Below are 27,066 nucleotides of genomic sequence, written 5' to 3'. Positions count from 1 at the left end.
GCAGGTACAAAACCCTCCTGCTATGGCACAGGACTGACCTAAAAACCATGGAGTCGCCCACGCAGCAGCAGAAAAACAAATAAAGCGAACAAAAAAGGTCCCATGAGTACAAAGGTCCCCATGAGCACAAGCCCCCATGGCATGTGGCCCCTGGCTCCCTGCTACCAAAGGAAATGCTCAGTCCCCACCTTTGGCTGATCGTTTGGCAACCTGGCTGTGCAAAGCAGGTGAGACACGGCAAGGCCAAGTGGTCTGGCCCACCGGTACCAAAAGCAGCCCCAGAACAACACGGACAGACCGCTAGAACGGGCGCATTCGACTTTGCATTTGATGGGACCTAAAATAAGGTGCCCCGCTCTTTTGTTCTCTTTTTTCATTTCTTGCAATTTACATACTTAGCAGGACGGATTTTCCCAAAATAACCTGAAAGTAAAAGTTCCTCCTGAAAAACTGTTTGTGCTAAGTATAGCGTGGGGCTTAAATTTAAGGATTTTCTTCACATAATTGAAGCGCATCGTCTGCTTTGTAATTACAACTCTTCAAGTAGAAGAACGCAATTATTACAGAGTAAAATAACTACAGCTAAGAGCTGCCTTAATACACTGGCCCAATCTTGCACCTTCTTCCAAACAGTCAGAGAAGTAGTTCGAGTGACTACAATATGAATAGACATTGCCACAGATGACTAAAAATTGAAAAATTTGGCCCAATCTGGAGCACACTTAATCCAACGGAAGCCTCTCCATCAACCAGCTTTATGCAGTAATCTACATGCCATTTCCACAAAGTCTGAGCTGAAACCTTATGAGTTTTGGACCATCGCCTACTGGCTAAGAGCTGGTCTTTAAAGCCAGATGAGCCCATGTTATTTTAATGAACCCCTACTTTAACTAACGATCGAGTAGTTAGCCTAGGAATCGCATGCTACCAGACTTGAAGCATGGAAGTATCGTTCCCTTCATAAATTATTGCACTTCTGCAGTCCTAGGCTCTCATTTATATCTGTGCACTCGATAGTCAGATTAAAATTCGTTTGGACAGTTGGAAATCTTTGAAATACATGTCTCCTAGCACCTCGTTTTATCACCCCCTGCTCACGTTGAGCAGAACCTCAATAGGCAGGCAGCCACAGTTGGCTTAACACACAGACTTTTCATTAACAAAACAGCACTTAACCCAGTGTCTTTTCTCTGTGTACCTCCCTCTTCAGGTGTATTATTTCTTTAAATTTAAAGCTGTTTTTAACTTCAAAGACTAATTTTTACTACAAGCAAAATGAAGGGTAAAATTCATCCTCTGCAATGCATTTTTGGTTTTCAAGCATATAAATGGAGAAGCCTTTTTTCATTTTACCTGCAAGGCATGTTCTCTTATTCATGCTTTTTCATTATAATAGCAGCAACTTTAGAAAAGTATTAAAGTTCATTACGACCTAGCTCTTTCAAAATTTCATAGTGCTGGAAAAAAAAAACACTTTTCTTTAGGTAAATTTTGCTTCTCATTTTCTACTTCTCTCAAACACACGTAGGCAGTAACAATACTTTTTTATCTTGATCCATGCAGCTCAGATACCAGTTTACTCACTGACAGCATAAAATAAGCCTGGCCCGATGAAAAAATGCAAAGAATTACTGCCCGTCATTCCCACTGAGAAGTTTCTTCCAGTCTTGCATACACACAGCATCAGTGAAAAAGAGGGAGAAGCTACCTGCCCGTGCTTCTGCAAACATGCTGACTTTGAAGAATTACTGCCACCTTAAATGAAGACATGCTCCTATCATACTCATAAATATGGGTTCAATGTAGTTATGAATATGAATCTCACTTTTCCATACATAAATTGTCTGCTAATTCAGCAACCTCCCTCCCCTCTGTACCTAATGCTTAGTACCTAATACTGCATTACCTCCCCTCTGTACCTGATGCCAAGTGCAGGCTTACCGAAGCATGTGCAGATGCTTTGCAGGGCATTCCTGCAGATGAAGACTTCAGTGACGAGTGCTTCGCTGCCTGTGTCCAGAGAAACCTTCTAACAAAGCAGATACCTGGTTCCAACAACCTGCCCTATCTTGGCGTGATGAGGACGGTGGGAGTCCTTCTGGACAGAGGCAAGAAAGCCATTGCTAATGCTCAAATGTGTACAAAAATACCGTGTTCTGCCCTGCGTGGCATGCTACTGCTCACATCAGTTGTGTTGCCAAAGAAAGTCAGAACTTCAAACAGTTTTACTCAGTCCTTTTTAAAAAACGTGTCTTGGTTCAGCATCTCACCACTAAAGCATGTCAATCTCTGAGATGGTTTTCTGCCCTATTTTTGCCAGGAACTAGTTAGAATATCACTGCAAGTACTTGTTTATTATCATTGCTGTGATGCTGAATTCACGTTTTTACACTGATCAATAAAAACTAAATCAACACACTACACACCCAGCCCACACATGAAGAAAATTCATTTAACAAGGAGATCAAAGTTGTCTACCTTCTACTGCTGTAAAATCACAACCAGCCTGTTGGTTTTGCCAGTTATCTTTGAAGAATGATTGGAAATGAACAAAAAAATAATTCTGGAAGCACGTACTGAAATCGCAGATATAAAACACAGATAGGAGGACAGATGCAAATAACCATGTGGGAGACCGCTGAGTGAATTCGAATGGCGTGGCAGGCCAGCGAGGCAGCAGTACCAACGCTTCTGCAAAGCTTCCATGTAGGTGAGCGTTAACTATTTCTTTTGTTCCATCAAAATCCAAAGGGTTGGCAACTGGACGGCTTCCACATATTTCCCTCTGCTGTATCAGGGGCACAAGCAGCAACCCAACTGCTGTGCTCCAAGCCGTTGGGTTTGAGCTACACATAATGTAAACTTGCAGTTCAGGGGACTGTAACCTCCTGCACTCAGCAGACACAGCTTTGGTAATGGCCACAGAGCTCGTGTTTATTTAAAGTCCCACATCAACCTAGGAGCCATTGCAAAGGTGATACTTTCAGCCTCCACAGAGAGAGTGAGGCGAGGTGCTTTCGCTGCTGAAAGCAGACCATGTTCAACCCAAAGATGACCACCTCCCCACAAGGTAAGCCTAGCTCCAATGCTCAGGACGAGACGAAGTGAGAGGCAGGCCAAAGGGAAGCAACAGCAAGATAATTAAGAAACTCGTCCTAAACATCTCAGGCTTTGGTGGCCTGAATTTTTGGGGAAAAGAAAGCTCAGCTTAGCTATGTAGGGTCTTTAAGTATTAAGACTTGTGGCAGATGTGAATCACTCACAGATCAGTCAGTATCCAACTCTTATTTAATACCCCACTATTGTTGCTAACAGTGCAAGGCTTAACTTCAAAAAAGAGCAAACAACTATGAAATTTCCACGTGAAAAAACAGCAGTACTATCTACTAGTTGACTTTCTGGTACAAACAGGCTCTTCCACCAGCATGCCCTCTCTGTCTCCCAGAAGGAGCCTGCAGGGCAGCAGCAGAGATGCAGCACCGAGGGCACAAGCCCAGCAGGCAGAAGGGTCAGCAGCAACCTTCCTGGCATGGCAAGGAGCTACACGCTCCTGCCAAACAATCCCCATTTACCTATTCCCACGTCATGCATCGCTGCACTGTCCACATAATCTTCAGCCTCTGATCAAAGTGAGCATTAATAGCATCTCATCTTATGCCTCCAGACTTTCACAAATCTATAATGCAGCATTTCCAAATCTGCGAGATTTAAAAACTGTGTTCAAAATTAAAGTAAGTGGAGTCACTTGGAAGAAAGAAAGTATTACAGCATATGAATAATATACTTCCTACTCAATGATAAATTGCATTCAATTCTGCATGCATAGCAGAGGGCTACTGCAACTTATGCAAAGCTCCTAGAGCATTTGTTTCACTAGGACCCCCTTAAAACCATAATCCTGCAAGAGTGCCCATATGCATCTGTGTCGTAGGACAGCAGTGTTTACCCCACTGGCTGCTCCAAAACTACACGCTAGGACTGTACTGCATGTTCTGTTAAGAAAATGAAAGAAGTTACTATTTAGGTCAAGTGTAAGATTAAGAGAGAGAGAGAGAGAGAGAGAGAAAAAAAAAAAAAAAAAAAAAAAAAAAAAGGTTGTTAATATAGCTGTAATTGGCATAACCCTCCAAATGTAAATAGAGATCCTTCCAAGAAAAGGCATTTCTAGTTTTGATTTGGCATGTGAAACATAACAATACTGGGAAAAATACTTTCCTGCTAATACAACTGGAGCTCAGACAGGACTCTTACCCACACAGAACTGTTGCAAAACCCCTCGATCTCCTAACATACACTATTTTACCAGTAGAGTTTTTGGTTTAAAGGGGAGAATGTATTTCAGGCCATTGCTAAACCCATTAGCATTAGAGGTTTTTTTTTTTTTTTTTTCTTTTAAATACAAAAACTAGAACACAAACTTCCCTCCTATCTTTCCCCACACCCCCCAAACACCCATACACTAAAAATATATAAATAAAGGAAATGAAACTTCCCCATCAATGAGAATAGTGGGGGGGGCGGGGGGGGGGCAGAGAACAAAGACAAAAAATGGGTCTGTACAGAACCTTTTTATTGCCAGCTAAGAATCAAACAACTTTAAGACAGAGAAGTTTTCAGCCATTACCAAATTTTAAATTGAATAGCCACTTACTTCACAGGATTTGTTTTTCACAGCCCTATGCTGAAGGAATCATTTAGGATTTAATATTCAAAGAGAAAGTACCTGGTGTAAGTTCTGCATCTCAGACAGACCCTGTCATTCTTGAGGAAGCCTGAAAGCCTTGAGACAGGGCAAACAAAAATCTCCCACCTTTTAAAACAGAGCTGCTGATAATTTAACACTTAACCCATACCTGTTTTGCTGGAGCAACCCTTCCCCAATCCGTATTTTTGCAGCCTTAACACTTCAGGATTTGCTGGAGGTTTTAGTACCCGAGTCAAAGCTTTTCCTCATTACAGAACACAAGATTTTTGATAAACAACAAAACAAATACCAAAAAAGAGCATCTACAACAATCTTGCTTTGCTATAAATGCAATGAAGTCTAAACATGAAGAGAGAGAGGAGGAAAAAAAAAGGAAAAGAAAAAAAGGCAAAACAAAACCTTGCAGCACAGCACTTCAAGGACATATCACAATGCAGTCTCTATCAAAAATCTTACAATGAGCACTTGACAAGAGGAGGGAGGGGAAAGGCAGCAACCATTTTCTTGCTGGACTAAAAAGACTTGAGAAAATTTGTGATAAGGCCCACGACGGCTGATTTACAAAGGCCTCAGTGGTAGCTGAGGAAAACTCGGCATCTGTGTCCATGTTCCTGGAAAGTAAACTGACCAGCCGAGGGAAAGCTGTATATCAGTGATCTGGACAAAATCCTAGCAAATTTTGAACTGTAAACGGGAGAAAGACAAGCCAAAAAGAAAGAATCAGCTACCTTTCGAGCCTACCTCATATCAGCATTTTGGGTCTTTCCAGAGCAAATCATCAGTCAACTACGAAAACTGAGGTGGGCTGTTTGTGTGAGACGCGTTACCCTTTGTTACGGAGTAAGCTAAAACCACAAGACTTGTTTCTGTCAGAACCTCAAAATACACCCAACACTACAGAACTTGTCCAAAATGTTGCAGCAGCCCCACTGTCATACATAGAGCCTAATCTCTAAAAAATACCCCATTACAGGGTAACGGGGCATCCATTAAGAGCGTGCTGTGGGCCTCCCAAGCCGTTATCCCCCTGAGAAGAAAGTGAGATGAACTACGCGCCTGCCTTCTGCTTTCGGAGGCAGCAGGTTGTAGCCTGAGCACATTTTCCAGCTTTTCCCCACACAAATCAATGTCCTCTTTCAGCAGAACTCTCTGAAACCGAGGGCTAGAGAAAAGCCGGGAAATGTCACAGGACTTGGGTCGATTCTTCTGATCGATGCGAGGTGCGTGCGCTGTAAGGGTGAGCCGATAGCCAGAAGCCTGGCGGACCCGGCCCGCTGATGCTCCAAGCCCCTTGCTTCCAGCATGCCCACACCACCACACAGCCAAGCCGGGGAGGCAGAAAATTAACACCTGTACTAATTACTCTTCCCCTCAGAAGCCAACATCCAGCACGAAACGGTGCTGACGGGACACGCTGTGCTGCCCGCGGTGCCATCCTGCCTGGGCTCGACCACGCACCTCGAGGCCTAAGGGGCAATGTCTCCCCAAAATCTGCAAGGCAGCTTCACTCCTGAGTGTGTCCTGCTCAAAAGCCACTGGATCTCTTCAATCTGCCTGGTTTCAAGAGTTAAGAAAAATTAAAAAAAAAAAAAAGACACAACTTTGGCCACCGTTCTTTGAGCCGTGCTCAGACACACTCTTTGAAGGAAGAGCCGCCTGTCTTGAAATATATTTGAACATGCTATTTTTGTCTTTATCTTAGAAGGCCTGATTTCCCCTCACCGCCCTGCAATTGATGACAATAATAGGTTTCTCAGCACCGGACAAGTTATGAAGAGGTTTTAAACCTCCACAAGCAGCAAAACTCACTGCCTCCATTTTTTTGTTTAGTTTCAAACCCAGCCCCCCTTCCTACGAACACTGACACACACGGCAATGGTCCTTCTCAGCAGCTCCATGGAAGCCAGTGCCACCACTGGTGCTGCTTGACAGATGTAAACACGCGAGGGCTTGGAGGCTGCCCCAGGCAGAATTAACCTGTGTGCTCGGAGGTGCTCCTGTCTGCACCACACAGGAGGACCAGAGGCAAAAGGGTCCCTCTGATTCTAAAAGGAAAGCCAGACAGATCATGATTCCTTGTTGGAAGCCAAAAAGCCTCAAAAAAAGCCTAAGGGCTAAGTTCTTGCCCCTTCAACAATTACCTTACCTCCACCAAACACTTCTTGCCCTTTTTTTTTAAAAAAAGTATTTCTAAGGAAGCTGAAATGAAACTGCCTTATCTCACAAGTTGCTATGACACATCATAAAGAGACACAGCCTTCCAACACCAGAATCTCACAATGACGCTACAGACCGGGGGGCCTCTCTTTAGGTTAGTACTGTCCCATTACAGAACTGGGAAAGGGAGAGGAACGCCTTCTCCACCGCTTTGCCAAGCAAGTTTCTAAGTGACATATTCCCCACTAGAATGGAACAAACAAAAAATTACAGAAAGAGTTTAAAATATTCACAGCAGAATATTATCTCACATTGCTTTAGGAAACTTGCAGTACATTATGTGACTGTTTTCCTTATACTCTTCTCACACTCCCTACCAGATGCTAAGTTACAATCTCAGTTTATAATGACAAACCTCAACACATCACTGGAAAAATTAAAATGGCCTGAAGAAGTACAAGCAATGGAGCTCCTGAGCTTCCAGCCTAGGAATTCCCTTTTCCAACCCAGCCCTGCTGAGTGCTACCCAAAAGTGAAGCAACCTGAAACAAGGACTCACTTTCCGGTCTTAAACACAAACCAGAGGCACGTGATCAGCGGCAACACAGAGGTCGAGAGCATTAAGTGGATAAGACATGGAGCCTTTTTCAGCCTCACCAAATGCAACGTGAGTCAGTGTTAGATAGGGAGGTTAGTCATGCTGTGGTTTATTTACGCTAACCCTGGCCAAGGCAGGATCCCTACCTGGCTGCCCCTGGGCCCCATCCCTCCCCGCGGGTGCCCCGGGCAGGACACGCATCGATGGCAGGGTGATTAAGTGCTGCCCTTATCATTTCGCCAAGAGGCTGATCCTGCACTCTTCGCTCGGGCCAGCTTCATCTGAGTTGTTTTTCTATTAAAGTTGCATTACTCTTATTTGGGCTTTTCAAGACACACTGGTTTGACTGCCACCCCGACAGCGCTGCCCAGCTCCTTGCTGGAATCTCCCAACTTCAGAAACTCGAGCTGCTTATCGACTGTAGCAGAAAATATCATAAAGGCATTTATTTGCGACAAAATTTTCACGTGCAGCATACACCAGCGCTTACTTTTTCCAAAGCACTATCAGCTATGGAAGAAAAATGCACATGACATGTTTTCTTCATATGAAAAAATCACTTATCAAAGTTCTAAATAAATATGGTCTATTTGGCACGACTTTATTAATTACAAAGCCACACAGCTTAACTTCCACACCATCTAGGCCTCCATGAGCACTGATGAAGTAGCACCCTGGATGTTACACATGCGCCTGGGATAAGCCTCAGAAAAGAAGGTAACATACCACAGAACTTGACGCCACGTCACTCCAGCGGGTATCAAAGCGAAATGGTTATTTCTAGATAAATATGTCTTATTAAGGAAACGGCTCCGTTCTGAGCCGACGTAACATCCCAACGGACCACGAAGCAGATAAGCAATCACGGCGAACAGCAGCCTGTATAGCGTGCAGGAGCTGCTCACGCACGCACCGGTATCACAAGAGCAGGTCGGTGTCACAACAGCGGGTCGTGCTATCGCGACAATGCCTCCGCACTTCGAGGGGGAGAGGCAGGTCCCAGCAGGGCGCCCCACAAGATGCTCGCAGGAGCAGCGGCATCGCCCTGCGGAGCAGTGCAGGGGGCAAGGCCCAAGCTGAAGCAGTGAACTCCCCTCTCTGCAGCAGACACAGCAAAATTATAGCCTTCGAAGATATAAAACTTTACCCCCGGTGATTACCTGCTCACCACGTTAATCACGCAGTTAAGCACTTTGCAATGTTTTCCATAAATAGTTTAGTTATGGGTCATCATATCTACTTTGCTGCTATTAGATTAGTCTGTAAAAATCTACGGACGTCAGCGGCGGCTGCAGGAATTATGGGCGGCGTGGCCGCGCTGGGACAGCAGCAAGAAGTCAGATTTTACCGGACTGCCCTGCCGGCACCGCTAAGTTTCACGCCCTGAATATTCAGGGCTGGGCTGGTAGGCATGAAAACCGATCTGCGAAGTCGGCAGAAGGATGAGTAGGCATTATCCATTTATTAACTGGTTAACTGCCAATTAATTTCCCTTGCAAATCATCTCTCTGGTATTTAAACATCTGGCTAGCAGTTTTTCTTCCTTACCCCCCCACCCCCACACACACACACCCCCCGGAATTAGGACAGAAGAGGAAAACCACATCCTTCTGCGCCCCTCCAGCCACCTCCTCGCTGCCTGCCCCTCTCCTGGAGGGGGACAGCGGGGCAGAAACCCCGTCCCCACCGCGTCCCCGCAGCCTCCCTCGGGAGGAGGAAGAGGAGGAGGAGGAGGCTGCGGGGAGCGCCGCGCGGGGGCAAGGGGGGGGCACGGCCACGCGTGGGGCTGCCCCTGGAGGGCCGTGGCCCCCAGCCCCGATGCTGTGACACCCCACGGGGGTCCCCCCCGCCGCGCTGCCCCCCCCCGGGACCAAGCCCCCGGCCCCACGGCGGGCAGGTGGGGGCCGCGCCCCGCCGCCCCCCGCGGGAGGAGGAAGAGCAGGAGGAGGAGGAGGAGGAGGAGGTGGAGGCAGGGCCTCGCCTCCCGGGCGCTGCGGCCCGAGAAGTCAGCTGCAAACTTTTTTTTTTTTTTTTTTTCAACAGAAGCCCCAGCTCATGCAAAAATGAAACTTGCCAAGCGTTCCCCTACCTGGCGTGAAGTCTGCAACAAGTGCACGCGGGGCCGGCCGCGGGGCTCGGGTTTCTCTCTCTCCTCTCCTCTCCTTTTTTTTTTTTTTTTTTCTTTTTCTTTTTTGGCTTGAAATCCCCTCCCTTTCCCTCTTTCACCATGCCATTATTTTGGCGGCGCCCAGGGAGGGATCGCGCTGTGAATTTCCCCCCCCCAAACACCCCCCCCCCCCCCCCCCCCCCCCACGGCGCGCTGCCTGGGTCCTACTTTCTGGCGGCGCTGGGCCCCCAGACAAATATCGCTCCGCCAGGAAACGCAGCGCCCGGCCGGGCACGGCTCGGCACGGCTCGGCCCGGCACGGCTCGGCTCGGCCCCGCTGCCCAGCACATGGCCGGGACGGGCTCCCCCCCCAGCACCACCCCCCCCGGCCCGGGGCAGCGCCGCTTACCTCGGGCACGGCCTCGCTGTGCGCCACCCGCGGGGCTCTCTCCTCCTTTCTAATTTTTATTTCTTTTTTTTTGTAATTATTATTATTTTCTCTGCCCCCCCCTCTTCCTTCTCTCCGCGATGCGCCAAAATCCCCGCTGTCAGCAAAATCGCTGTCAAATTCTTTTTTTTTTTTTTTTTTTTTTCTCGAGAGGAGAGAGGAGGGAAGGCTTTAAAAAAAAAAAAAAAAAAAAAAAAAAAAAAAAGCAGAAGCAGAAAAAAAAAAAAAAAAAAAAAAGGGGGAGGAGGCTGCTGGGAGGCGACGGGATCCCTCCGCCGCCCGCCACAGCCGCCGCCACCGCCACCGCCACGGAGCCGCCCGGCCCCGGCCCGGTAGGCAGCAGGAAGTCGGGGCGCTGCTGCCGCTGCTGCCGGCGGCGGCCGCCCGGCCCCGCGGCGGGGCGAGGGGCGCCCGCCGCCCCCGGGGCCCGCTCCGCCGCCCGGCAAGCCCCCCCCCTTCACTCCCGGCCCCTCCTCTCAGCGCAGGTGCCGCCGCCGCCGCCCCGGCAGCGGCTGCCGGAGACCCCCAAAGCCCCCCCAGACCTCCCTCTGCCCCCCCTCAGGGCTCCGGGTGAGCCGCCCCCGAGCCCCCCCTCCCTCCCAGAGCCCGGCGTGGTGCTGAGCGTGGAGTTGGTGCTGCCGCGCAGCCAGCCCCCTGCAACTTGCTGGCTGCGGTGGATTCATTTATTCGTTTATTCGTTTCTTCAGCCGCGAGTTGCCCGAAAGCGGCCCTTTTTCCCTCAGTTTTTAGCCCCGCCGGCGTCGCGCTGCGGCACCAGCTCCGCTCCCCACACCCCCCGCTCCGGGCGAGGGGCTGCGGGATGCGGCCGGGGGGTGCCGGGGAGAAACGGAGCCGCGGGTGGGATGGGGCCGGGGCCTGCCCCTGCCCCTGCCTTCACGGAGCGGGAAGGGGGGGAAAAAAAGGAAAGATAAAACTCTCACGGCTTATACCAGGAACAGAAATAGGTCTTTGGTGTTAGCGCTCCTGATTCAGCCCTACGTGGTAATGGTTACCAGCAGCCTCATTTTCTTTTTATGGTCATCCTGGTTTCCTGGTTGCATGGCACTTCCATTGGGCCACCGTTCTTAATAATTTAACCTTTTATGAGATTGTTTTGATTTACGGTGTAGATTAGAGCAAGAGTGAAAAAGCATGATATCACCCTCTGGCTGTTAAACTCCTTTTCCTTTGTACTACATGCAAAGGTCTCAGTTGTTTAAAATGTCGAGAGAGAAATGTCTTTCTTCTTTTTTTTTCTCCCAGCCAGCTAGTCATTTTCTAATTTTATTTCTCCTTAAGTGAAAAATACCATTCAGATACTGTAACTTCTCCGTGCTGAGCTATGCAGAATCTATGCTGAGTTTTGGATTCAATGGTTAGCTTGTTTGCTTGCTGGAGTCCTAAGTCATATAAACTGTGTTGAAAATAGAATTAAAACCACAACTCAACATGTGCCTTGCCTCTGTTTGTTTTTTGTGTCTAGTCTGAAGCCCAGACTAGCCCGTATTGCTTGTGATTTCCAAAATGACTTTGGAAAATAAGCAATGTAATGTAACGCTATAGGTTTGTCGCAGCATCTTGACTTGTTCAGCCGATCCACACAAACAAACCTGTACTGAGTTGGCCAGGAGATACCGGATTTACCTAAAGTGTGCGGGTTTGTGTTGCAGTTCTCCAAGTAGAAGCAAACACGTAGTATAACTTAAACCGGAACAGAAAGTCATTATCGGGCAGCCTTCTGACATGCCATAAGCTCGGCCCTATTACTCTGCCATAACAAGCACATCCATAAAACTTCTGAATGAAATAAAGTAGTTTGTTAGCTTTGGACAATATTTCAAGAAAAAGGTGGGGGCCAGACCCCATTCTTTGTAGTCATACTGCAATTTATGAATTGGTCTTCATCAGAAGCACAAAGCCGTAATTGATGCTTGCAGTTTTCCTGATCCGTCTTCTAATCTTGGAGGATTGGAGGATTGAGCTTCCCGGTTTTGAGTAACAAAATATACCTATTTTCAGTATTGAACCTTGGGATAATTCTGTGGGCTTGCCATGATTTTGCTTAACAACATTTTGGCCATGGTTACTGGCAGGTATGTGTGGGCTGCATGCCCCAGGCTGGCCGAGTGCCCACTGCCAGCTCGCCGCCGTCCCAAGAGGGAGAGCTCACTCCCTCGTCCCTGCCCGCTGGTTTGGCAGGCTGGTTCACCTCTCCACAGCAGAAGAAGCCTCTCCTTCTGGGCTGATTTCCTGCGGTTTTAGCAGTTAGCTCTGTGCGATGGCAGCCGGGTGCTGGAGCTGCAGGGACGCCCGGCCACGAGTGGGATGGGGAGGGACTGGGGGCAGCCGCTTGCCCCAGCAGCAGCGAGCTGTCAGGGTGGCTCAGCTGCCTTGAAACCTCCCACTGCTTACAAACAACAGAAGAGCAGCAAACGTCTTATGGTAACTGCTATCGCTCTGTCAGATTTTTGTCAGAGATTAATGAATTTTAATTTTTTCTAAGTAGGGCTGTTTTAGGAATGCGAGAAGTACAGAAGTTGGGAAGTGACAGAGGTCTCCGATCATCCTTTGGGCTAATTCCTTTCCGGTACAGGGTTGCTGTGTCATTATCTTCCCAAATGCCTTAAGTTTGCTTAGTAGGCTTTGTCTTGAATTTATGGGCTTCTCTCCCCCCCAAAAAAAAGACAAGACTAAAGAAAAGCAAGGTTGTGGTAGAAGGCAACCTACCTTTGTTCAACAGCTGCAGTGGTTAAAACAAATCCCTTAAGGCTCCTCAATGAATCACATGTATGCAAGCGTCTCGCTGGCCGGAGTCACAGCAGCCAAAACACGGGTGTCTGTCCAGTTTCTCAATTTTGCATGCCTCTTCCCAGACTGAATTTTGAATCGTGGACGTTAGCTTAAATAATGAATAAATAAACCAGGCCTTAATTGCCAAGTTGGTTGAACAAAACTCATGGTGGGGTTAGTTTTGTTTTAATAAGGAACCTGTGGTCCATACAGCATACCGATACAGGATTCAAGATTAAAAGCAAATTTGCTTTCAGAATCTGACATCCTACATAATGTGGGCTGTGGTGTTTCTAATTGAGTTTATAACTTGCTTAGTTAAAGTTTATCTTCCTGAAAAAGAGTCAATGTGGGGATTTCAAGAAATAGCGCATATGCCCCCTGCTACCCCCTGTTTTAATGTAATTATCAATCGCTTCATGGTTAAATGTTTGAACCTGATTTTTCATTTTAACTTGTCAGCTTTCCAGCATGACGTTGCTGTTTTTTTTTTTTCTCTTCTGAGTCAGTTTGGTGTTGTCGGAATGGATTTAGTGAATTGTTTACCTTTGTCTCTTCCCTCTTATAAACGAGAAATACTGGGCCTTGAAGGAGTGACACTAATAGGACAAGAAAAGTTTAAAAAGCTGAACGTGTGTTTGCTGTGATCGTGTTCCCTGTGCATCATAAGGGAAGTAGCCACAGCATCCCATATACCTGCATACAGAAAAACAAATGACAATCTGTGACGTTTTTTCTCAGAAATCAGCAAGTGTAACTATCGTTCCAGTTATCCCAGCGCTCAGGAAGCTCTCTCTGCTTGTCAGACCATCAGGTAATGTTTGCTACCCCTGCCTTGCCTCCATCTTCCCTGCCTTTGTGCGTATCAAAGCGTGGTCTTCCTCACTCATGCCTCCTCTCTCTGAGAAGCGAAAGGTATTGAAAGCTTCCAGGATCAAGCAGCTCTGACTCTCTGGTGTCACTTCTTACCATTTCCATTGCAAGTTAGGAAAAAAAGGTCAAGTTTGTAATGGAGCTGAGTAGCTTTTAGTAGGAACTCAGCAGGGCTCTGAATCCCTGAGCACTACCACGTGTCCTGCAGCCTGGCTAAAGGAGCAGGCTGCGTGGGACAAGCAGTCATCCCAGCGTGGCTGCTGAGAGCTGTCTGTTGTACAGTGGAGCTGCTGCTCTGATCCCAGCTGCCTGGTGAAGATTTCACCAGCAGCCTCGTGTCTGATCTCAGAGCGTGAAAACAGACTGGAGGTAAGACTTCTTTTCCCCTTCACTTTCAGCCAGATCGGTTTGCTGATTGTGCAGCGGAATGAACTGTGCAGAAAATGTGTCCAGGAGGGAAAAGTCTGAAAGCATGTGGCTGTCATTTAAATTGCTCGTGGAAGCCCTGCCCGGTGGGTCTCTTTCCTTGACAGCTGAAACCAAATTAAATCATGACAGCTAAGGTCCTGCTGTCCCCGCCACAAGTCACTGCCCCCAGCTGTGGGGTTTTCTCTCCTGTTTGCACCAACACCAAAGCTTCGTGCTTCCCCACAGGGAGCCAGATCAGTGCCCAGCACTGACAGAAAGCCCGTGCTATTTCCCCCTGAATTGCTTCACTGAATCAGCCGGACGAGTAGCGAGGAAGGCTGTGTGCCCCAGAGTGGGATTTGCAGCAGCACTGGTTTAAACTGCTTTTAATTGTCATGAAGCCATAGCTTCTGCCTCATCTAGCAGATAAGATGCTCTGTAACAATGTCAATGCAGGAAGCAAGCTACCACTTTAGGAGGGGGAAAAAGAAGAAGGAAAAAGAGACGAGGGGAGGAAAAGAGAACCCCCCCAGATCTGTGACTGCAGCCTCCTTTGCATGTGCTGCAGTCAGTTCTGTAACTCCACAATTGACAGTTTTCTCTTCACTAGCACTTTGTGGAGTTTTTCGTCCAGTTTAGAGCAGTTTGTATATGAGGACATCACTTAACTGCTTCCTCCAGGAAGGCCTGAGGGAGCTTTGGTCTGGGTGTGGGTGAACCAGGTCACTGCAGGATGGGGGCACTTGGGGTGCTGCAGGATGGGGACACGTAGCAGCTTTCTGTGGGACCCCAGGCCTTAGCCTTCCTGCCTCTCAGCACAGTCGCGTGCAGGGATAAGATAAAAAAAAAAAAAAAAAAGTAAAGCCTGAAAGAGTGCTTTAGGGATGTTTTGGTAAAGAAGTTGCAGATATGCAAATCAGAAATAGTGCCGAGTCAGAGATTTTTTTTCAATGACTTTATTACTGTTTTGCAAGCGCGTGAGAGCTGTAGGGAGGAACGCGAGCTAGAGATGTTGGGAGTTTTAAAGGGGACATTCTTGTTTTGTTCAGTTTGTGTCGGTTCCCATTTCTCTTGGAAGAGCTGCTTCTACGGACATCCTGTCAGGAGTAATGTGTGGGCATGTATGTGCGTGTGCGCGAGATGCAGTGACATGGACCATCTTGCAGATCGTGTCCCAGTGAGTAATGTTCAAGTTCGTGTGGGTTTTTCACACACTCGAAAAAAAAAAGATGTTTTATTTTATAAAATATACAATCATATGTATTTATAAATTTACAAATGTATATAATATATACATATATAAATTATGTAAGTTTATAAATTATGAATGTATAAACATCTAAAACTCATTTGTCTTCATAAAAATAACACAACTGAAAATTTCATCTTCTTTTTTCTTTTTTTTTTTTTTAAATAATTTCCAGATTTTAAGTTGATGGTGTGGTTTGAACTATTCTAAACTTTAAATCTGCTCACACTATTACAGGTTTTTGTATAAGTAGATCTGATAGGATCTTACTATCAGGGATCCAATAATGCTCTCCTCATTTTACAGGTGGATAACCTGGGGAACAGAAATAGTCCAACATCATCCTGGAAACTAGCAGCAGTGGTACAATAAGAAACAAAGCCTTCTAAGTTTTCCCTATGGTTATATGCCCAGTTTGAAGTGCATGGAGCTTTGCCTGATGTGCAAGCAGTAATAAGCTTTATCCTCCTGTCTTTGCATGCACTCCTGGTGGTAAGAGTTGAAAACTGCTGCATGAAGAAACATCTTCTAAATGCCATTCTGCTGTTCTGCTGGGAAGAAATACACAGTCCTGTACACAGATAAAGATTCAGTTCAGTTACAGATGGAAACTGCCATTACAGAGAGACACTGTCAACTCAAACTCCAATGAAATGCACGGACAGATTTAAAGTTGAGTTTCCTACAACTTCTGTTGAGTGTCACCAGCAGTCCTCATGAACTGTGTTTGCTCGGCTTTAAATTCCCGTCACATGGTAAAATTGACATAAACAAAAAGAGGCTTGAGCATGGCTTATTACACAGAGCTGTGCTAACTTACAAGGTGTTTGTTGAGTGAGAGAAATCATACCTTCTGAGTATGGGAAGGAAAAATTAAGTGGTTACATGCAAAAAAAAAAAAAAAAAAGAAAGAAAACTCTAAAGATAAAAGGTAAACAGTTATGGAAAAGATGGGTGATGGGATTAGAATGAAGCCTGGGATCTTAACTTCTAATTTCAGTTAATCTAGGTCATTTTCTGTAACAGAAGGATAATATCTAAATACAGATATGATTAAGTCAGTGTGGTTCCCTACCACAATGGGTACCATGTCCAAGTCCACATTGACAGCGAAAAACTAGATTAAAGGTTTCCAGTATATGTGGTGAGTTTCAGTCCAGACACAACAGTATTATTTTTTCAGGATTTTTCCCTCATAAGTGGATACAACATTGTAAATAGCATACTACATGTTGTTTGGAAAGAGCTTAGAAGGCTATCTGATCAGAAATATCTTAGTACTTTTATCACCCCACTTTCAGCATTTTCTCAGTTTTCTCTTCTGTATTCCTCAGCACAGAAGCATGTTATTTTGCTGATTTTATTCAGATTTGAATGTACTCTATGTCAGCCTCGTTGAGCGAGTTTAAAAGAAAAGAACCATTCACATGTTCTGCTCTGGACTTTCCCATTCAGAAATGTAACCTGAATTTTTATACAAGCCTGCTATAGTAATGTTTACAGGTCACCTCTAGGTCTTGATGCTTCTTGCTTATTTGTTTCTTACATAGGTGGCTGGGAGCAGATATCACCTTTTAAATGTAAGGATACAGCTGTCATGGTTTAAAAAAAAATACTGTTAACTAACATGCCTGCGCTAATATTGTATATCCAGTATATATACATTATGTGTGTTTATAGATAGTGATGTAAGCCGCTATACATCAAATTGAAATAAGCAATATTGGTGCACATATTTTTATGGTGATGGAAACGCACTTACAGTAAACGACAAGCACATTTACATTTCTGTGTCGGTGTTTCTGTTTGGTTTCCCCCAAAACACTTGAGGAGCTGAGTCCTGCACTGAAAAACAGAAAGCAGAAAATGCGATGGAGTTACTGTATAGCGGCAGGGAGACTGGGAACTTTGAGAGACTCATAAAGCAGGTTAACAACATGTAATAGAGGAAAACCAATTTGCTCTATAGCCACGGAATTTTTGCCAGCAGCAGCTGAAGGGCAGCAGATGACAATTAAATCTAGGAATAAGTAAATATGTGGAGCCTTACAGTATGTTTTCTGCTGGACAAATTTTGCTTCTAAAGACTAGGAAACTGCCTCAATCCCAATCAAATGGTTTGTGACTCTCCAAACAAATATGGAAGATGGGAAATTAAACAGAGGGTCCCCAAAACAATCTGGGTTGCGCTCCTGATGCAAAAGGTTGGGGCAAGCTTAGGTCTGTGAAACAAAACATCTCAGACTCTTGGGTCTGTTCTGTTGTGGAGAGAGCTAATGGTGCAAACCGGGGGCAAGATTGTTTTCAGAGGGGAAAAAAGACTCTTTTCTGGGTCACTAAGATGTGGAATTTTATTGTAAAAGTTTCTGAAGCTTTCTTCTAGCCACGTGTAGTACTGACTTGCTCTCCTGGATCTGAGAGCTCCCTGGGAACCCTCCAGTGACAGCTGTGTGACCTAGGGGCTGGAAGGCTCGTCCCTTAGTCTGTTGTACCCACAGTATTGCCAGTGTGCTAGAAAAGCATGAAATACGGGGAGTTGCTTCTAGGGAGGGAAAAGAGGTTTCTCAAACCAAACCTTTGCTTTAGCCGATCCGTTGGTCTGCATAATCCATTCCTCTGTATTCAGAAAGTCTAGCAAAGGCAAGAGGTACATTTGTGTTTTTCTGGTTATATATTTTACCACATCTGCATCCTCTCACTGTGTGAACATCTCTGAGCCCCTTGGAAGGACAGGTACAGCTCCTTGCCTTTTTGTTTTGAGTCCCACGCCGCTGAATAATCTGGCAGCTAGTGATAGCTGAAGATTGAAACATTGATAATTCTTCTGTACCCCAGAGGGAGGCAAAGCAGCTAATTATACCTGCTGGTGCATCAGTTGAGGAAATCCCCAGATAGGCAGTTGTGGGTGTATTTCACTTTCTTTGCACTACTTGAATGATGTACTGGGAACAAAGGAGGGTGAAACAAACAAAAAAAAATCAGCCCCTAATTATTCATTCTGAACTTGTGGCCTTCTTAAAATATGCCCAGCCTGGGGAGTGAGCACAGGGTTGAGTGAGGCTTGTCCCAGACTTGTTAAGACTGCACCGTTAGAGGCCATTCTTGTTGAAGCGCCTGCTGAAACCTCTCGAATCTGTGTGTAAGGGTCGGTCCTGCGTGGAGGTCCCTCGCTAGTGATGTGCCAGTGCTTTTACCCTCCTGTTACAGGCTATCTGAAGATCTTGGACCTGTTCCACGCTTGAACTCCAAGCATCTTTGTTGTCTATCTGACCTTGCAATGTGATAGGCTGGAAACTTTTACTGCCTGGCTTTTTGTAAGGCTTGTTTCACAATCTGGGTAATGTAGATTTCTCTGCTCCCCATTCCCACTTCTGTAATGTTTATCGTATTGAATTGTATGTCTGGTTTGGTGTTCATTTCTGCAGCTTCTGCCTACGTTTCACACAGTTCTTCATCTTATCTGCAATTGCTATCTCTACTCTCAATCAGCTCATCTCTTTTTATTAGTAATAGATCCAGTCAGTTCGCATGCTGCATATGCTTTAGGATGGTAATGTCTTGCCTTGCCAGCAAACAGATTTTAAGGCTGAGATAACCTATATGCTCGTCTGAGGGATGTGAAAACAATTTTATTAATATTGTTTACGAAAACTGGGTTTTGCACAGCTTCAGTAGTTTTCACGTTCTGTATCTGACTGCCCTCAAAGAAGCAACAAGTAGAGCTGATGGCATTGCAAGCCCCTTGTTTACAGCTGGCCATGACTAATCGAACACCAAAATTCTCAGCTTTTCCCTTGCTTACCACTGCGAGGACTGTTTTCCTTAAATTATCCTGCATCGCTTTTGCTCCAGTTTTACCTCTGATTATACCTTCTCTCCCTTTCCTAATTTTCTCTTCTACTGACGCTGTACTAGGCATAAACATTCTTCATAAGGAAATCAGTGAGATGTTTGTAGTTCATTTTTTATGCCTTAGATTTTGTGCCCAGTACATAATGATCCAGTTACATCTCCACTTGCGTGCTGTGACCCCGGCTTTCCACTTCTCCCCTCTGCTGCCAACAAAGCGAGTTTATTTTCTAATAACCTCAAGTGCCTCCTTTTATCCTTAACTCTCTACAGATGCGTCCCTCCTCCTCCCTTGCTGGTTTGATTCTCTTTCGAGGATCCTCCGCTTGGGGTTTTGCCCATCTCCTTCCTGTCCCACGTTGTGCTGCTGCCTGAGCCAGCAGCGGGCAGGCAGCTCCGGTCCTGGTCCCAGTCCTGGTCCTGGCCCCACGGCCACAGGCAGCCCTTGCCTGCTGGTGGCTCCGTGGGGTTCATGGCCAGCCTTTGGGCGAGTGGTTTGGGAGCTGGCTGGGCGCTTTTCCCTCTGCAGACGGACGGATGGGCGCACAGAAGGGCCACTAATTGCTCGGTGCAGGCTTAACCATGGGCAGAAAAAGGGGGCTTTTGTGTGATTGTCAGCCCCTCCCCGCTATTTGTACGTGTTGGTTTTGTGTTTAATAGGATTACATGACTTCTTTGCTCTAGATGCCAAAATGGATGGCTCCTTTCAGTAATAAAACAAAGCCAATAACCTGAAAGGAACCACGGCTCAAAAGCACAAACTTGACCTCTGGTTGACCTTGACATTTACAAACTCAAAAGAAGTTTTCTTTGAGCAGACAGCACAAGTCAGCCAGGCAGCGGGGCGGAGGAGAGAATGGTTTTGTTGCTTTTTGATTACATTGTTTAAACCAACATACTACATGGTTTACAATACTTCATTACAACGTATTAGGGCCTGGAGGTGATTTAATGTCTGTTTATAACTGAGACTGATCTTGAAATAAACAAATGAATGTTTGGAAAATGGATGAAGCCGTTCTGCTGGAGACAGCGTTAAATGCATCTCTGAAGAGTAAATCGTGGACGTACAGCACTTAAATGTTTTTTATTTCTACCTTCGGTTGTATTTTGGTAGTTTTATCTAACAAAATTAATCATGTTGTGGTAAAAAAAATAAAAAAAAATTAAAAATCTAATTGGTTAGGACTGCCAAGCAGCAATGCATTCCTAACAAATTCACAACTTAAAAAGTGTTCAGCCCTTAAAAATCGGGGAGAAAGATAAACTCAAAAACGCTGTAACATTGCACTAAGCACCATGGTGATCTAAATTAAATCTGTTACAACCTGTTCTAATTTAAAACTGCTGTTATGCGAACGAGGGGGAAAAATGAAGAGTTAGTTCACTTGTTCAAAGCATTTTCATATTCCCAGATAAATCTTTCATCCACCCTGTCTCTGCTCGTGGGCTCCCATTTCCTCTGCGTATCCACCGCATAACTGAATAAAAACGCAGTTTCAGCTTGAGCCAGGGACTCTTCCTCCAGCAGCTGGGTATCGGTTCTCGTCCACACAAGCCGGGAGCAAACAACATCATTGAGCGTCAGCCACCCTCGTGTGTCCGGCTCCTCCTGACGCCCAGAAGCTCCTCTGCCAAGCTGTAGGCCGGGGCCTTGAAGGAGGAGGAGCTGCGTGCTCTGGTTTCTTCTGCCAGGGGCCCACTGCTTGTCCTACAAGTCACTTCTGCAGGTGGTCTTACTGGGCACCTCTACAGGTGGTCCTACAAGCCACCTCTACAGGTGGCTCCTCATGCCCAAGGCCCTACCCGCTGCTCCCAGGAATTTCACCACACGTTTCCCCTCTTCTAACACCTGGCTCGCTCCGAAAGTGCCCTTCATTTCCTCAGTAGCAGCCACCAAGAGGTTAAAGCCTGATTTGAGAGGAAAAAAATCTGAAGTTGTACGGCTCCTCCAGTCCCACCGCCCACACCCTTCCGGTTGCAGACTGGAGCGAGTGGGAGCTGCTGAGGGCTTGGAGTGGAAGCCGCTGCAGAGGACTTCTGCGCTGCCATGCCTGTGCAGCGTGTTGCCACCTAGTGCTACGAATATGAAAAAGCAACATTTTTCTTCTGCTGGAGGCTGAGGCTCTTCTGAGGTGGCCATCAAAGTGGTCGTGGCTTTGAAGGTCTACTTCTGGTGAGGACCATCTGGAGAGGAAGCGAGCAGCACTTGGGCTCTTACACCATGTCTTTAATCCTGACCTCTCCGCTCGTCCTAACCACCTCACCATGCCCTATGCCTTGTTATACAACATTAGGTCCCTTAAATTTGGCTATAGTGAGCCCCATGAAGGAAAGGCCAGTTAAGGGGAAGGTCACTGCATAAGCCTGCACATTCATAGGCATCGGAGAATAAGCAGGGGGAAAGGGCGTTAGCTGCAGCAAACATTTCAAGTGGTTCTTCCACCTTCCTGGGTGTCAACGTTGACCACGTATAGGCTTTCTTAGCACCAGCTCACAGAGCTGTTTGTGTTACCGGTGTGTCTAAATATACACCAGCAGCATTCTGAATTTACAGTGAAAACACATGAAGTCAGGGAAATTTTCTGTGTGTATATTTTTTCCTTCACTCCTGTGTTCATTTTTCCTCTCCGTATAACTCATTAGCTGACTGTTATCTTAGCTCCCACGAATTCTCTTTCAGAGGCTAGCATTTTAACTCACCCGCTTCAGTTCTATACGGTTGACACATTACACTGCAGAAAGCAGCAAGATTATCATGGACTGAATTTGCACTGTATTTTTTTTTCTAAGATGCTGCGTGATGAGAATAAATCATGTTGTCGCCCTGACATGAGACATTAATGAAGATGCACACCCTCTTGCCCTACCCTCTTACTGGATGTTAAGTGAGAACCCTTTCACTGTCTTTTTTCTTCATTTTCGCTGTGGAAGAAGCTTTCTAATTCTGCACATCAGTTTGCTTAGCAATATTGCTGTTGCCTAATGCAATAAAAATCAGTTATGTAACAGCCTTTGCTAGACTTGCACAGAATACTCACCAGAGGGGAAGATGGCCACGGTATCTTTGTGCTTTCCACTATGCCTTCTTTTCACTGTTATTATGCAATATACTCTGCTCTTGAAAAATTTTCTGTTATCATATTTTTCATGTTTAAAATACATACCCATAGCCTAAGATCATGCAAAGGCAAAGGAGGGAAAATAAATATTCTTATTCTGATTTATTACTAAAAGGGTTGATATTACAGCATTTTTGCTGCAAAAGAACAAAGCATCACCTACGGTTTGTCAGATAGTATTTTTAATACTCTAATTCTGAACCAAATTCTTAAAATAACCTGTGTTTGCAGATTACCGTGTGCTCTTTTGTTCTGAATAATGTCTTGCTTAGTGAACTATGTCTTATCAATCCACCAAGTACTGGGTGTCATTGTTCACCTCATTCACAATTCATCTTTTAATTAAGATTATCACAGGCAAAATTCTATTTTGGTCAGCATAATTTGTCATTGGAATTGGCAGCACAGAAATAAAAGAATTACTATCTGAATTTATCTAAAGACAATGTAGGAGATGGTGACTACAAGCCTACCTCATCCGGCACTGAGGAAGAAGGGAGGGAATGATAATGGCTTTAAAAAACATATTTGCAGTGTAAAAATCACTACTTTGGCCATTCAGTATCTACTAAGTAAACTGTTCTATCAAAATTACTGTTATTAAAAATATAAATCTGAGTCAACACTTAGATGCATGCTTTATTTAGTCGAAAGGATTGCTGACTTTGGGAAAATTAAAGAGAAATGTCTTTGCAGGGTTATGATCTTAGATATAGGTATGTAGCATCAACTTCATGCAGTAAAATGCTGATCATTTGCTTTAACAGTTAAACTTTGAAATTAAGTTACAACTACATCATTGTTTTAGAGAGCAGACATGGAAGGAAATGCTTTTAAAATGATGTTTTCTGTTTGTTTGTTTTTTAATTCTACCAGGAGATGAACCTTTTCCCGGTGAATGCAATTCTGAATCCTCTTAAGACTTACCTTTCCTAATGATTGCCAGAAGACCCCACAGACGTGGGAAAAAATAAGTAGCTCTTTTTTCTTTTTCTTTTTTTTTTTTTTTCTATCTGAGTCTGTAAGAAGACTGTCCCTGCAGTCTAGATATGCAGTAGTTTTCTATTTGCATTCAAATTAATACAGCAATGCTAAACTGACTGCATTTAAGGTACAGTGAACACGCCAGAAATCCAGACACTTAGAATTCCCTCCAGTGTCCCTTTATCTTATGATTTCATCCTCTCCTACTCTCAAATACTGTGGAGGACTCTGCAACTGGCCCTGAAGATGATCCCACACAAGCAGTATTCAGCCAAGAAGACCATTTCTGTAACCAGAGCACCTTTCTGAAGCACGCACTGCTGGAGTCCCTTTCTCCTTCAACATAGTTGAAGCTTCAACATAGTTGAAGACTTCAGCTTGGCTGCTGCAGATGACATCTGTCGCGCTTGTGTCGAGAGGCAGTCTTCTAGTATGGAAGATCCTGTTTCATCAGTAGCTTCTAAAATAGTTTTTAGACAGGAACTGCCAGTCTCCACTGCCATAATTAATATTTGCTCAATTACACTTATATTTACATTGTTTTTAAAGGATGCAGCATTTATTAAAAATAATGGAATCTAATCAAATGAATTGACCTCCAGTCAAAGTGACATTTAGGTTCTGTTTTGCATTTTTCTTTCAGTTGTTGTTGTTTTTCTTATGGCAGAGGCAAGCGGGTGCTTAAACAGGCAGGCCAGAATGTGAAAGAGAGCCAATATCTGCATCTTTCATAAACATCGTCTACAGCACTGTGTGCACTGTGTTTTATGCTGGCAGCAAGGTGAAACCCAGAAACATAGCAGCTAGAGCAGAGAAATGCCATGAAGGTTTAATATTATCCTTGTTAAAACATCGCATTCTATAGATTTATTTTCTTCAATTTCTATTTGATAATAAACCTGGAATAAGTTAGACTTTTTGGCAGCAGATAGAGGTGGTGTGTGTCCTCAACCTTAATTATTGTTCTTGAATTTGAATAACATCATTTATTATGAAGTTAGTGGCAGAGACTAGAAGTTATGAAATCTACCCATAGTTATAAAAAATTATAGCCAGGAACTAGTTAGACTCATATTGAATTAACAGCTTTACAGCCTGCTGTCTTTTTGGGTCCTGCACCTTTCTGGGCAAAATAAAATTCCTTTCATGTTACTAAACCCCAGGATTTTTCCACATTTTCTATACACCTTGCAGGAGAAACCATTAAATCACAGCTTTCTTTCACCTTCTGCCTTCTTCCAGAGATGTGTCATCTTCTGTATTCCTTAGGCATCAACAGTGCATGAATAAGAAGCAGTGTGGGCTTTGCTGATCTTCTGAGGAATAGATAATTATTTTACATATTCTAAGAAAAATCATTCAAAAAGTGGCAAATGATTTTAAAATAAATCCAGTAAAAAGATGAACTCTATGTGTAGTAAGGGTACAATCAGACAAAAGGAAATTAAGCTTATTCATAGAATACTGGGAGGTTAAATTAATATTCTAAATACAATTAGTATTCTAAATCCTTTTATGATTTTCTCATAGCACTGGCTAAAAGCATCTTTTTTTTTTTTTTTTTTTTTTTTTTTTTTTTTTTTGCCATCAGCCTTTCCAGACGTGTATGTTTCCTTCATCTCAAAATTCACCAGAACTCACAAACAAAATATGTAAGTAAATGTGATGATTTATAAACCCTTGAGGTTTCAGGAACAAGTGCTTATATAGTATGAGTAATGCGCTAGCGTGCACTGCTGCCCCCTGACGCAAGGAGCGTTAAATCTGTTTGGGAGTAGCTGGACAATGGCACGCAGCCCACCCTCTTTCTTTTATTAATATATGGCCACAGATGCATTTATCACTGTTCAGACAGACAGAAGATAATGTCTCTCCCTTGGGTAACTTCGTATTTAAATTATTAGTTGAGAGGAGCGTGAGGAGAAAGTAGAAGTAAGACATAAAAGGGGAAAAGCAGCTATGCATGTGCACTATGAGAATGTTAAAAAAATGTTAAGGAATATAAGCTGCTAACTGGAACTCACTTTTAATGCATAGTTTTGTTGTAAATGAGTACAATTTGGCAATGGCAACATGTACGGCCATCTCTGGCTAGCACTTTGGGCAATTATAACTCTGTTTGTCTTTCCACTTCCTACCTGTTTATTCACCTCTTCCACATTGTGTAAATTTGGGAGTGTAAACTGTTGGGAGCAGAGACTTCCCCAGCACTACTTGCTGGTGTAGGTTCCTCATCTCCGCTTAGGTTTATGGAGAGTGCTGGATGGAAGCAAGACCCACTTTGTGCCCAACACTGAGGTGCCAACATGCAGACGAGCCTGCGAGTACAACAGCGATACATTTTTCAGGAAAAACTTGTGTAAAGCAGGGACACATTATCTGAAACTAAATAGGCTTGAGGGGGATGTGTGCTTGTCGTTTTTGGTAGTGGTGACTGTTTTTTAAGTTGCAGATGTGGAACTCTTCCTTAATGAGCAGCACTGCCGCTTGGGCGGTGCGTGGCACCCATGAGGGCTGAAGAAGAGGATTTAGAGCTTCTGCAATTTTTGCACTTGGTAACATGTGTCTTAAAGCCATAGTCACCACGTTGGCCTCATTTACAGATTTTTGTTTCTTTTGTGGGTGGAACCTTTTTTTTGCTTTCATGGTCAGCCGTCAGGGTGATCAAAGTGTGTCCCAAAGCCTTAACCAGAGGGTGTGTGTGTGTGTGTGTGTGTGTACATGCATGTGCAAGCATGTGCAAGTACATGCATCTGTGTGTGTGTGTGCATTTGTATGTGCCCGTGTGTATGTGTGTGGGGCTGTACATGTGTGTACGTCTGTATATGTGTGTGTACAGCTGTAAGTCTGTACATCTGTATGGGTATGTGTGTCTGTACGTGTCTGTGTGTCCACGTGTGTTTCTGAGTGGATATGTACATGCGTACGTACGTCTCTGTAGATGTCTGTGCATTCATCTGTAATGGGTGCAAGCTGGAACATAGTGGGTTCCACTTAAAGATAAACTTCTTTACTGTGAGGGTGACAGAGCCCTGGAACTGGCTGTCCATAAGGGCTGTGGAGTCTCCTTCTCCGGAGAGACTTCAAAACCCTCCTGGATGCGTTCCTGTGTGACCTGATCTAGGTGTTCCTGCTCCGGCAGGGGGATTGGACTAGGTGATCTTTCAAGGTCCCTAACATTCCCTAATGTTAGTAATCCCTAACAGTCTGTCATTCTGTGATTCTGTGTGTACGTCCGTGTGCGTGCGTGTGTGTCTGTGGGTGTGCACATGTGTGTACATTTGCACGGTCGTGTGTATTTACGTGTGTGTGTAGATCTTGGTGTGCATTTTGTGTGTCCGTTTGCATGTCTGTGTGTGCATATGCCTGTGTGTGTGTGTGTGTGTGTAGATGTGTGTGTGTATAGGGGTGTGTGTGTATGTGTGTGTGTGTGTTTAGGGGTGTGTGTGTGTGTGTGCATGTGGGTGCACACATGGCTGTGTATGTACACGTATGTGTACGTGTGTGTCCCCGTGTATATGCGCGGACACGTGTGCTCACACATGTGCGCACATACTTGTGTTTATTGGTGTCAGTGTGTCTGTACACGTCCCTACACGCCTGCCCACAGCGGCCCCCTTGAGGCGCCAGACCCCTCTCTCCCCCCCCCCCGCCCCTAGCAACGCGCGCCGTCCCCCCGGCAACCAGCGCGGCGCCGGGGGCCGAGCCTACAACCCCCAGCATGCCCCGCGGCGCGGCGCCGTGACGCAGCATACCGGAAGTGGGCTCTCGGGGCC

The 27,066-nt window shown here is 45.1% G+C and overlaps 1 protein-coding gene and 1 long non-coding RNA gene across 5 annotated transcripts in view; one reads left to right on the top strand and one right to left on the bottom strand.

Annotated features, from left to right (window-relative positions):
• The window catches only part of TRERF1 (transcriptional regulating factor 1), a 98,503-nt gene extending 88,337 nt beyond the window's left edge, over nucleotides 1-10,166 (bottom strand). For 3 of the 4 annotated variants that reach the window (XM_084515816.1, XM_084515821.1, XM_084515820.1), the window contains exon 1: nucleotides 9,977-10,166. The gene's annotated coding sequence lies outside the window, so the exon portion shown is untranslated. Of the gene's footprint in view, nucleotides 1-9,549; nucleotides 9,753-9,976 lie in introns of those variants that run through there. The other variant, XM_084515817.1, reaches the window with a different exon arrangement.
• Nucleotides 10,167-10,265: 99 nt separating this feature from the next.
• LOC311435146 lies at nucleotides 10,266-17,120 on the top strand. Its single transcript, XR_014691958.1, has 3 exons — nucleotides 10,266-10,347; nucleotides 15,136-15,263; nucleotides 15,642-17,120. It is a non-coding gene; the product is annotated as an uncharacterized lncRNA (long non-coding RNA).
• The last annotated feature ends 9,946 nt before the right edge of the window (nucleotides 17,121-27,066 follow it).

Source organism: Aythya ferina, assembly GCF_964211825.1.
Source record: "Aythya ferina genome assembly, chromosome: 3".
NCBI classification, from domain to species: Eukaryota; Metazoa; Chordata; class Aves; order Anseriformes; family Anatidae; genus Aythya; species Aythya ferina.
Note: the sequence above shows the minus strand (reverse complement) of the source record. Positions and strands in the feature narration are given on the sequence as shown.